This window comes from Rhinolophus sinicus, chromosome 14, assembly GCF_057876585.1.
Source record: "Rhinolophus sinicus isolate RSI-liver-muscle chromosome 14, RSI-T2T, whole genome shotgun sequence".
Taxonomy (NCBI): domain Eukaryota; kingdom Metazoa; phylum Chordata; class Mammalia; order Chiroptera; family Rhinolophidae; genus Rhinolophus; species Rhinolophus sinicus.
The window spans coordinates 83,939,717-83,950,886 of NC_142514.1; the positions used below are offsets into that span (position 1 = coordinate 83,939,717).

General features: G+C 38.9%; 1 long non-coding RNA gene across 1 annotated transcript in view; it reads left to right on the plus strand.

Moving 5' to 3' along the window:
- The window catches only part of LOC109453346 (uncharacterized), a 34,837-nt gene extending 26,758 nt beyond the window's left edge, over positions 1-8,079 (plus strand). The window contains exon 3 of the long non-coding RNA XR_002138266.3: positions 4,723-8,079. This is a non-coding gene — a long non-coding RNA (uncharacterized LOC109453346). The remainder of the gene's footprint in view (positions 1-4,722) is intronic.
- Positions 8,080-11,170: the final 3,091 nt, after the last annotated feature.

Here is an 11,170-nt window from a genome sequence, read left to right on the forward strand (position 1 = left end):
CAATGGCTTTGGAGTTTCAGAGGCAGCATTGTCTTAAAATGTTTTGCTCGTATGCTGAATACACTTTTATAACTTTAAAAGATATTAGGCATATTCAAGCAATTCATTCTACTTGACTTGACAAGAAGAGAGTTATATTCATGGAAGTGTTTTTCCTACAAACAGAGTAGTAATTGCCTGGTTAATGAAGGGTAAGTGTGAAACTGTGCCATTGACATTTCACATCACAGAAATATATATACTTCTTAATTGGTGTCCTATATCCTTTCTTTCTAGGAGTAAATAACTAATTCTAAAACTGGTTTTAAGTAGTATTTAGCAATGATAGTCATTATTTTAGGCAAAATGTTCGATGTTGGTTTGATTTCAGTTAGTTTAAATTAAGTGGACCTACTCTTGGAGTGGAAGACGAGCATCCATGAGTCAATAAGAATGAGTTGTTTCAGTTTAGTTTGAGAATCTATGAGGCAATTCACTAAAAATTCCATGAAAATGTATGTCATTTAATCATGAGCACCGTGTCCACTGTTCTTGTTCTTCCAAATGTCTCTTCCAGACATAGACACATATGTCAATAGGCTTCTACATCCATTTGCAGAAGAGGAGCTTCCCAAGGAGTGTTTGACTTCGAGCAATCAAGAGAGGTAGAACATGAATACGATTGCCAGTTGGGCTGCACACATTTAACAGTCCTGAGTAGCTGCTATGAGAGCGGTGCAGAGTGGCCAAGGACGAAGAAGGTGCTGGGACTCTGACCACATCCCTCAGTGACTTCTTGCCACATGCAGAATGCTGGGTAGGAAGGGACCTCCAAGATACTTTCCCCTTTGTGTCAGCCGCACCTGCTTTCATGGAGTAGAGGTCCTTGTCCTTGCGTCTGCCTAATGACAGAGCTCCCCAGTGGGATCAGGACAAGGGTCGCTTAACCTCAATGCAATTACAAACTCAGTTTACTGGAATAGCCAGACCCCCAGCATGCACCCCCACACACACCCCGCACCAATTCTGAACTACACTGGACAGTGTCTTTCTCGTCTGCAACTACAGCTTTAGCATCCAGTTAATACTGCTGCAGAACAGGTATTCCATTTCAGCTGGATGAACGGCATGAGCTGTTGGGGTAGGGGTAAAGAAACTGCAGTAGCTATTTCCACAATTGCTAAAGTTCACAGCTGTCAGGCCTTTAAGCTCCAAGGTCAGTCCTGGAAGAGCAGCTGGTAGAGGCTGCAGTATTCCCCAAGGCTTATGCTTAATCTTTGGTCATTCCCTCTAAGCCCATTGCTAAATGGAGCTCCTTGTGATATCTTTCACGGTTATCAGTGAGGTTGGAATTGCCCAGTGCTTTCTGGAGTGTAACTGAGCTTGGATTGATGTCTGTGTCTAATCTGAAAACATGGTTTAGTATTGGCTCACGTTTATTTTTCATTTTAACGTTACTCAGGACCTTGTTGGGAGTTTACTATTCTGTGACTTTGCTAAAGTTAGTTGGTTTTCCTCTCTCTTCCCTACTACATTAATGGTAAATGAGAGATATTTGCTATTCACACCTCTCAAGCCAGACTCAATTACTCACTTTGTGTAAGTAAAGTTATATTATTAGTACAAATCCTGAAAAATGAAAAAAAGTCAAAACATGTTTTTAATATTATGTAAAGGTATATGTGTGTGTGTGTGTGTGTGTGTGTGTGTGTGTGTGTGTGTATGTGTGTGTGTAATTTATATGAGAAACACTATGGCGCATCTATATAATCATTAAATCAGAGAACAGAAATCAGAGAACTATTCGGTATATACAGTATGTTGGCTATACTAAAATGGCTGGTTACCTTTGGCAAGTCAATTAATCTCCATATAACTCAGGTTTGTTGCAAAGGTGACTAACAATTTTGTCATTCTTCTGGTTAGTAGACTAACAATCCCCTCTGCCTACCAGACAGCTTGCTCTAAAGAGATGCCGTTGTTCTGGGTCCCAACCCACAGGACTCTGGGAAGACGAGGACACTGCCCTGCTGATCACAGGACACAATCCTGGGAACACAATGCCTTGCACAATGCCTGGCCCGTAAGAGATGCTCACGGAATAGCTGTTGAATCTACTAACGAAAGCTTGAAGTGCTCAATATGCCTGACAAATCGTTCCTTATTCTGGACAGAGTTCAAAATTTGTTCTATTCAAACAAACAAGCTTGTTATGGATTCTATTCAAAAAAAGAAAGAAAGATGTCAGACCAACAGTTTTTATTCCCTTATGAATAAGAAAAATAAATTGAAGTAGTATAAACAGGTAAATACACATCAAACACTATTAAACAAAATTGAATTGCTTTTAATTGAGTTCAATCATATTGTTTCTCATTGAAAATCAAAGTATGCTTCTCACTCACTTGGTAGTCACTTCCAACGTTTCGGAAGAAATGACTGGATTGATAGGAAAAAATTTTAGAGAAATGCATATGGAAATTAAATAATTGAACACCATCATATCCAATTGACTTAAAAAACCTAAGTGCCCATTCTTTCCTGCACTGTGCTGATTACTATTCTAATTGACTAGTGTGGCATTTAGCAAATATCAAATAGCTGCATGTGTCACAGGCTTCATTTTCCCCCACACTGACCTTGGATTAACCCTTCACCTCTCACTCTATAGCTAATTAAATCCAGTGACAGTTCAGTGAGACATTCTTCACTGAAATAGTTAGTGAGGGTCTTAAATTCCTTCATACTTGTCCCAACCGCTGTATCTATCTTCTCATTGTACATCTGCTTCAGTGTCAATATTTTGTCAAAAAACTACAGTACTGCCATGGTAACATCATAAACTCATCCCTCGCCCAGCTCTTCAAGGAGTTTATAAAAATCCAGCTGTAAAAATTGGCCATAGGCTGTGTGAGCTGGTTGGTTTATGTGTGGTCATTAACCATTTTTTCCCTTTCTTTCCTCACTGCTTCCACTCCAAAACCAGTCATTTAAAAATATTTACAAAGTAATTTAACATTTATTTAGCCATCAAAGAGGAAATTGGCATTGAGCTCAAGTTGACTTTTCTTACTACTTCTGCTGCTTTCTAAGGTCAAAATTGTCACTTTCCTTTTTTGAATTTTTGCCATCTGGGTGAGTTCAGCTGAAATCAGGAGTCAATTTTTCATCTCCCTCTCATTTCCTCTTGCTTGAAAGTGTTCACTTCCCTGAGTTCCTTTTGAATTTAGTGAGAGCCTTACATATAGGAAAAATACACAAGCATTCATGGGAAAGGGGACAGGCATGGAAAGAACAAATCATTACAGCACAGTTAATCTATTTTTTACTGAAATCCACTTAACTCCACTTGAAATGGGGTGAAATTGTTTATTTTTTCTTCAAAGATAAGTTACATAAGGTATTTGTTTCTCCATTATTCCTAGTGGTCAGAGATATTTTTCTTTTCACTTGTTTGGGAGCTTGTGCTGAAATTCCATTTATCTTTATCCTAAAGATTTAGATAAGGTTGGGTGAGATTACATCACTCAAAAGTGGGCAGAGGTGACACAAGGACCTCTGCATCACCTAAGGAATGGGAGATTTTTAACGTTCTTTAAAAAATAAAATTAAACTTGTTAGCCAGAAAGGGACAACTGAAAAAGCCCAGAAAGAGCCAACCAATATCTACTGGAACTATTCTGAGTTCGAGTCTTTGACAGAATATAAATATGTAAGTACAGATATGTTAATTAGGTGACATTTGATAAGTTAGATGTCCTGGAGCAAAATTCAGTTGGAGGTTTTGATACAGTTCTCACTTACTCTAACTTATCTCAGGACAAACATCAAATGTGTGTTATTCAATAGGTTCTGGTGAAAGGAACTTGGATGGTAAGAACTGTATATCTAAGTCGAAAGTGGGGTCAGGTTGTTAGGCTGCCTCTGGACAGACATGCGCAGGGTCTGTTCAGAGGTTGGCCAGCTAAGGTGTGTGTGTGTGAGTCTAAGGTGCACATGGAGTGATTCTGAGTGGAATGAACAGGTTGGCTCAGGTACAATCATGACTCTGGTGAGGTCAAGGACTTGTCTTTGGGACCTTCCCATTTTCCGTTCTCTCTCTCTCTCTCTCTCTCTCTCTCTCTCTCGCTCGCTCGCTCGCTCTCGCTCTCGCTCTCTGCACAATGCTTGATTCCTAGTACAACTGTTCAACATATGTGTTCTTTGTGAATAATTTGATTTTATCTCTTTTCTAATTAATAATAATTAGTAATGTATTATCTTAGGAACTGTATAATTACATCTAAAATCTAGAGAGTTGTAATATCTTGAAACTATTTACCATAGCACAGCAAATGAACAACTCAGCTAAGACTAAAAAAAAATCCCCCTCTTCCATCCTGGCAGTGTGTGGTGTAATAGCATCAGAGTCCTTAATTATAAATGACAGAGTTGCAGAATGCTTGCACTGTAGATGGTTATCAGTTAACTTAAAAAAAATCTTTTCATGCACTCTGCAGTTTGGAATTCCCCCCTTTCCCCACCATCTTGATGTCAAGAGGAGCTACACACGTGGGTCAGTTCTATAAAGGGCCACACAAGTTCATCTGAGATTACCCTGGAAATTCCCCCCTTTGAGTGTGATGGTTCAGTGGAATGAGAAGTGATTTTATAGGGTAAATGTGTTTCAGTACAACAACCATTCTGAACAGAAAACAAAATATCACTAATGCTGTTATTTTCTCAATGTCTGTTATATTCCAGGGAGGAGCAAATGCATGGCGAGATCAAGTCAACAGTTCTGATCTACAGATAAAAAACTTTGAGAGTTTTCTGTGTATTAGTGGGATGAAGCTATGTGGATGGATGAGCTCACATTGAGAGAGAGTACAGTATAAAGTGAGATGTGAAGGAATCAAGATCAAAGTCTTAAATAACTTAAGGAATTGTTAGAGAGTGAAAATGGGACTCCAAGAAGTGGTCAGGGGAATGAGAAAAATTAGGAGCAGAAACCTGGAGAAGAGAGGGTTTCAAGAAAGTAAAGTATGGACAATACTCTTGAATTCTCATGTAGGGTCAAATAAAATAAGCAAAAGAAAAAATTACCTAGCATATTATGGACTGAACTATATCCCCCAAAATTCATATGTAGAAGCCCTAATGTATTATGTAACTGCTTTTTTGGAGATAGAGCCTTTAAAGAAGTAATTAAGTTTAAGTGAGGTCATAAGGGTGGGGCCCTAATCCACTATGTCTGGAGTCCTTATAAGAGGAAAAAGAGATGCCAGGGATTCATGTACACAGTGGAAAGGCCATGTGAAGACACAGGGAGAGAGTCGTCAAGGAGAGAGGCCGCAGGAGAAACCAACTTTGCTTGATTTTGGACTTCCAGCCATCAACACTGTACAAAAACAAATTTCTGTTTTTTAAGCCACTTAGTCTGTGGTATTTTGTTATGGCAACCTTAGCAGACTGATACAAGCAAAAAGAGGTCATAAATGACCTATAATAAAGTTGTTTTGGGGAGTAATGGAGGTGAATGTTGTTAGCACGTTGAAGGTTAAGTGGGAGATGAGTACATAGAGACGGAGTATAGCTAACTCTTCCAAGAAATTTGAATGCGAAGATAAAAGAGAGATATACTCTTTTAAGGAACGTGGGATTTCAAGATTATGAGGATTAAACTTGAAAATTAGCAAATAATGAATGAAATCATTGATGCAAAAGCCACATTAAAAATATAAAACATCTCTCAGATTAAAAGCACAATTAGATTTCCATCATAATATTATTGACAATAAAAATAATGATAAATCAATAATAATATCGTTTATTGAGCAACTAATATAAACCAAATTGTGAATGGTATGCTTTATATATTTTACCTAATTTTATCTTCACAGCATAGTGCTTGGAACCAACCAGGTATTTAATACATATTTACTGACTAAATAATAAATGACTCTACAAAATATATATTACTATTAACCCAATTTATATTTGAGAAACTTAAGACTCACATAGTTTAAATAACTTATCCAAGCCTAATCAATAATAGCTCTAATGCCTAATCAATAATGTAGACACATGTAAAGAAAAAAATGTATTAACCAAATGAAAATGCCCTAAGTGAAAATATGAAATGAGAGGTTAGAAAGGCAGAAATTAAGTGCACTTTTATATGCTGTCCAGTGAACAGTGTATCAGGCCAGTGGCACTATAGTTCTTTTAAAAATGGCCGGGAGGCTTTAAGTTTCTAGTGATTAAGGTCTTTCCAACATTCACGGCCCAACCTCCACCAGGGATCTGGAAACCAGACTGTGGACTTTGTACACCCCTGTAAGAACTCTCAGGAAGATGGAGAGTTATCGGAAAGTTTTAAACAAAGGAATTTTATCAATTTATATATTAGTTGCCAGGGCTGTCATAACAAAATACCACAGACTGGGTAGCTTAAACAGCAGGAGTTTATTTTCTTAGAGTTCTGGAGGCTGGAAGTCCAAGGTCAAGGTGCCAGCAGGGTAGGTTTCTCCTCAGACCTCTCTCCTTGGCTTGCAGTGACTGTTTTCTTGATGTGTCCTCACTTGGTCTGTGTATTGTCTGTGTCCCAATCTCTTTTTACAAAAAAGCCCATAATGTTGGCTTAGGTCCCACTATATGACCTCTTTGTACCTTAATTACATCTTTAAATGTCCTATCTCCAAATAAATATAGTCACATTCTGAAGTACTGAGTGTTATGACTTCAACATATGAATATTGGGGGAGGACACAATTTAGTTCATAGCACTCCACCCTCTGTGACCACCAAATTTGTGTTTTTTTCATATGCAAAGTATATTCATCCCATCCCAACAGCCTCAAAACTCTTAACTCATTCCAGCACCAACTCTAAGTCCAAAGTCTCATCTAAATATCACCTAAAAGGGGTATGGGTGAGACTCAAGATATGATTCATTCTGAAGCAAAATTCCTCTCCAGCTCTGAAACTATGGAACTAGACAAGTATCTGCTTCCAAAATACAATGGTGGGACAGGTGTAGGATAGATATTCCCATTCGAAAAGGGAGAAATCAGAAAGAGTTTATAGGTTCTCAGCAATTCTGAAACCTACCAAGAATTCCATTATATTTTAGGGCTCAAGAATAACTCTGTTTGATTTTCCAGTCAAGATGGCAGAGTGGGTAAACACTGTGCTTGATTCTTCTCATGACCTCATTGAAATTACAAGTAAATTACAGAACAACCATCACTGAGAATCTCTTGAAGTCTAGCTGAACTGAAGCCCTACAACTACAGACATACAGAAGAAGATCCTCGAGACTGGTAGGAGTGACAGAGATGCTGAATGGGCTGGTCTCATACCTGAATGTGACTGTTAAATATCAGGAGGGCTATCTGGGCTGCAGAGATCTCCCCTAAAGAGCGAGGGTTCCCAGCCCCACACCAGGCTCCCCAGCCCAGGGTTCCAGAGCTGGGGAGAAAAGTCCCCATAATGTCTGGCTGTGAAAACCAGCGGAGATTGTGGTTGGGTGAGATGGAGGGTGGCTAGAGTCCCGGGCAATTCTCTTAAAGGACCCACGCGTGGACTGACTCCCTGAGGAGGTTTGAGGGGCAGGTTGAAGAAGGTAAAGAGATTAAGAAGTACAGATTGAAGGTAAAGGGATTAAGAAGTAAAATATAGTCATGGTGATGTAAAGTAAACATAGGGAATGTAGTCAATAATATGTAATAAGTATGTGTAATGCCTGGTGAATGCTAGACTAGTCAGGGGGATCACTTCTTAAATTATATAAATGTCTAACCACCATGCTGTATACCTGAAATTAATATAAAATAATATTATATGTCAACTGTAATTGAAAAATTAAAACAGGGAGAAGGAAAGGGGAAGGGGAATAAGAGGTCTGTATTTCCATGTGTAAAACAAATAAGTCCTGGGGATGTAATGTACAGCATAGGGATATTATGGTAGTGTGGAGTGGTATCAGATGCTTGTTGGACTTATGGTGATTACTTCTTTAGGAATGTAAATATTGAGTAACTATGTTGTATACCTGAATCTAACATTGTATGTTAGTTGTATTTTAATAATAATCTTTAAAAAAAATAAATTTTTCACCCAAGGGGGAAAAAAAGAATAATCCTCTTTGGCTCCATTCTCTATCCTCTGGGCCCAATAAGGGGGTGGCCCTACCTTCTGGCCTCACTGTAGGGGTAACCCTTCCCCATGTGGCCCTGGGCAGTAGCAGCCTGCTCTGCTGAAACTGAGGGTATGGCCCTCACCCTCTGGAACTGACATGGAGACAGCCTCACATTCTCCACCCCCTAACAACTGCCCTCTGGGCCTGACTATCTCTGTGTCACCTTCAGGGTAATTCTTTCCCTGTCTTGAAAGATAATACAAGTTTGCAGCTGGATAGCTATTAGCCTTTCCAGTAGAATCCCAGGAGTCCAATAGCCTTCCTTTTTCTCCTGTCCCTGCCCCAGTCCCCTTTAGCCCATGTCCCCTTTAGTTTCTACTGAGATGCTGTGTTTCCTCAAAAATAAGACCTACCTTGACAATCAGCTCTAATGCGTCTTTTGGAGCAAAAATTAATATAAGACCCGGCCTTATATTATATTATTTTGCTATATATATTATATTATATATTATGTATATTATATATTATATATATTATATTATATAAGACCCGGTCTTATATTATAGTAATGTAATATAATATAAGACCGGGTCTTATATTAATTTTGCTCCAAAAGATGCATTAAAGCTGATTGTCCAGCTAGGTCTTATTTTCTGGGAAACAAGATGGTTGATTGGATTCATGAGTCACACCCATAGTCTATTTAACAAATGAATGTCCCTCCAAACCCTTGGTGTTTGTTCTCTTCAGAACATGCTTTCTCATTTTTGGCAATATGGCTGAGAATTTTCTAAATCTTCAAATTTTAGAAGTGCCTTTTTATTAACAATTCCTTCTTTAATTTATTTCTCCTCTCACGTTTTACTATAAATAGGAAAAACCAAGTCAGACCTTTAACACTTTGCTTAGAAATTTCCTCAACTAAATATTCAAGTGTACTATACACAAGTTCTACCTTCCACAGAATACTAGAGTATAATGTGCCAAGTTCTCTGCCACTTTATAACAAGGATTGCCTTTCCTCCAGCGTTCAATAACATGTTCCGCATTTCCGTCTGAGACCTCACAAGAAGCACATTTAACACTTTATTTCTACCAACAATTTCCTCAAGGTAATCTAGGTTTTTGTTTGTAATATGCACCTCAAAACTCTTCCAGCCTTTCCCCACTTCCAAAGCCTAAGAAGAAAGCTTTATGTATTTCCTATAGCAGCGCCCCTCTTCAAGTTACCAAATTCCACATTAATTTTCTAGGGCTACCATAACAAAATATCATAGACAGTTGGCTTAAACAACAGAAATTTATTTTCTCATAATTCTGGAGGTCAGAAGTCCAAGATCAAAGTGTTGGCAGGGTTGGTTTCTTTTGAGGCCTCTCTCCTTGGCTTTTAAATGGCTGTCTTCTCTCTGTGGCCTCACATGGTCTTCCCTCTGTACATGTCTGGGTCCTAATCTCGTCTTCTTATAAGGACACCAAGCACATTGGATTAGGGCCTACTGACCTCATTGTAAATTACCTGTTTAAGAAACCTATCTCCAAATACAACAGGGCTCTCTGACGTACTGAGGCTTCACCATATGAATTTTGGGAGGGCACAATTCATCTTATAACACATCACTTAGATTTTAAACATGATCACTGAGTTACTGTGATAAGAACAGATTTCAGGGCTCTAGGTATGCAGGGGTATAAGAATGGAGAGCAATTAGGAGGCTTTTGTAACAATTAGGTGGCTTGTCCAAGGTAACAGTAGGACTGAGGTGGTCATAGAAGTTTGCACTTGGAAAATATTTTAAAAGGTGAGCTGCAAGAAATTGCTTTAGAATTGAGTGCAGGCTACAAAAGAAAGAATTTCAAGGATAACCAGGGCTTTTGGCCTGAGTAGCTGAAAGGATGGAGTTGCCATTCCTAGAGAGGGGCCGATTATGGGACAAGCAGACTGGGGTGGGGAGATTAGGAATTCTGTTTAGGACATATTAAGTTTGAGGTGCCTATTACATATCTAATTAGAGATGTCAGGTAAGCATTTGAACATGAGACTGGAATTTGGGATAGAGGTGTGGGCTGGAGATATAAATTTTAGAGTCATTATTATATAGTAGTATTGCAAAATAAGAGGCTGCATGAAACCACCGAGCGGAGGGTCTAAAGAGGGGATAAACGTCCAGGGGTTGAGATCTGGAGCACTGCAGGGATGAGGTCAAATACATGAGGAAGGACCAGCAAAAGAGACTAAGAATGAGTGGCCAGGGACATATGAGGAAACCCAGGGTAGTGTGGTTCTTGAAAGCAAGGTGATGATGTTTCCAGGGCAGAGAGAATAATCAATCATGCTTGCCAGATGCAATAGACAGTTCAGTAAGGTGAGGGATGATATCTGACCATTAGGTTTAGCAATGTGGAGGTCACTGGTGACCTTGAATATGTATTTACTTAATGTGAATCAGTTCTTAAGAACCCAATAAATTCTGAGGCACTGAAAAGTGGAGTTTGTGGATTAAACTGTAGAGGGGACAATGCCAAGGAAAATCCATCCTTTATGTCTAAGTGTCTAGCTGCCCTCTCTAGATAATCTGCTATTTCTCTGCTGATCAAACCGCAACAACCTCTGCCGGTCTCAATGATAAGGTTAGAAATGCAGTCAACACAACGTGGTCTTTGAGTCTCTGTAAACTTCAAGTTTTGTTTCTGTTGTCATGAAATGCTACCACAGTGCCTGGGGTATAGCAGACAACCAATAAATATCAAATGAATAAATTAAAAAATGAATGTTGCTGGATAAGTAGGTATCAACCAATAAAAGACTACTTCCTTACTCTACTCTGTTAGTCTGAACTTTCTAAGAAAGAGATCGCAAAATGAGATTAGTTATCCAAGAGATCTATTAAGGGAAATACCTTTGGGGAAAAGATAACGAGGGAGGCAGAAGAGGTTGGAAGAGCCAAAGACCTTGGAGAAGACAGGGAAGAAAGGAAGGATGGCTAAGTGGAATCATCTTAGACTGCAGTGTGGTCAAGAAAGTATTGCCAAAGCTGATTGGCAGTCCTTGAGCCAAGGATGTCCATCAGA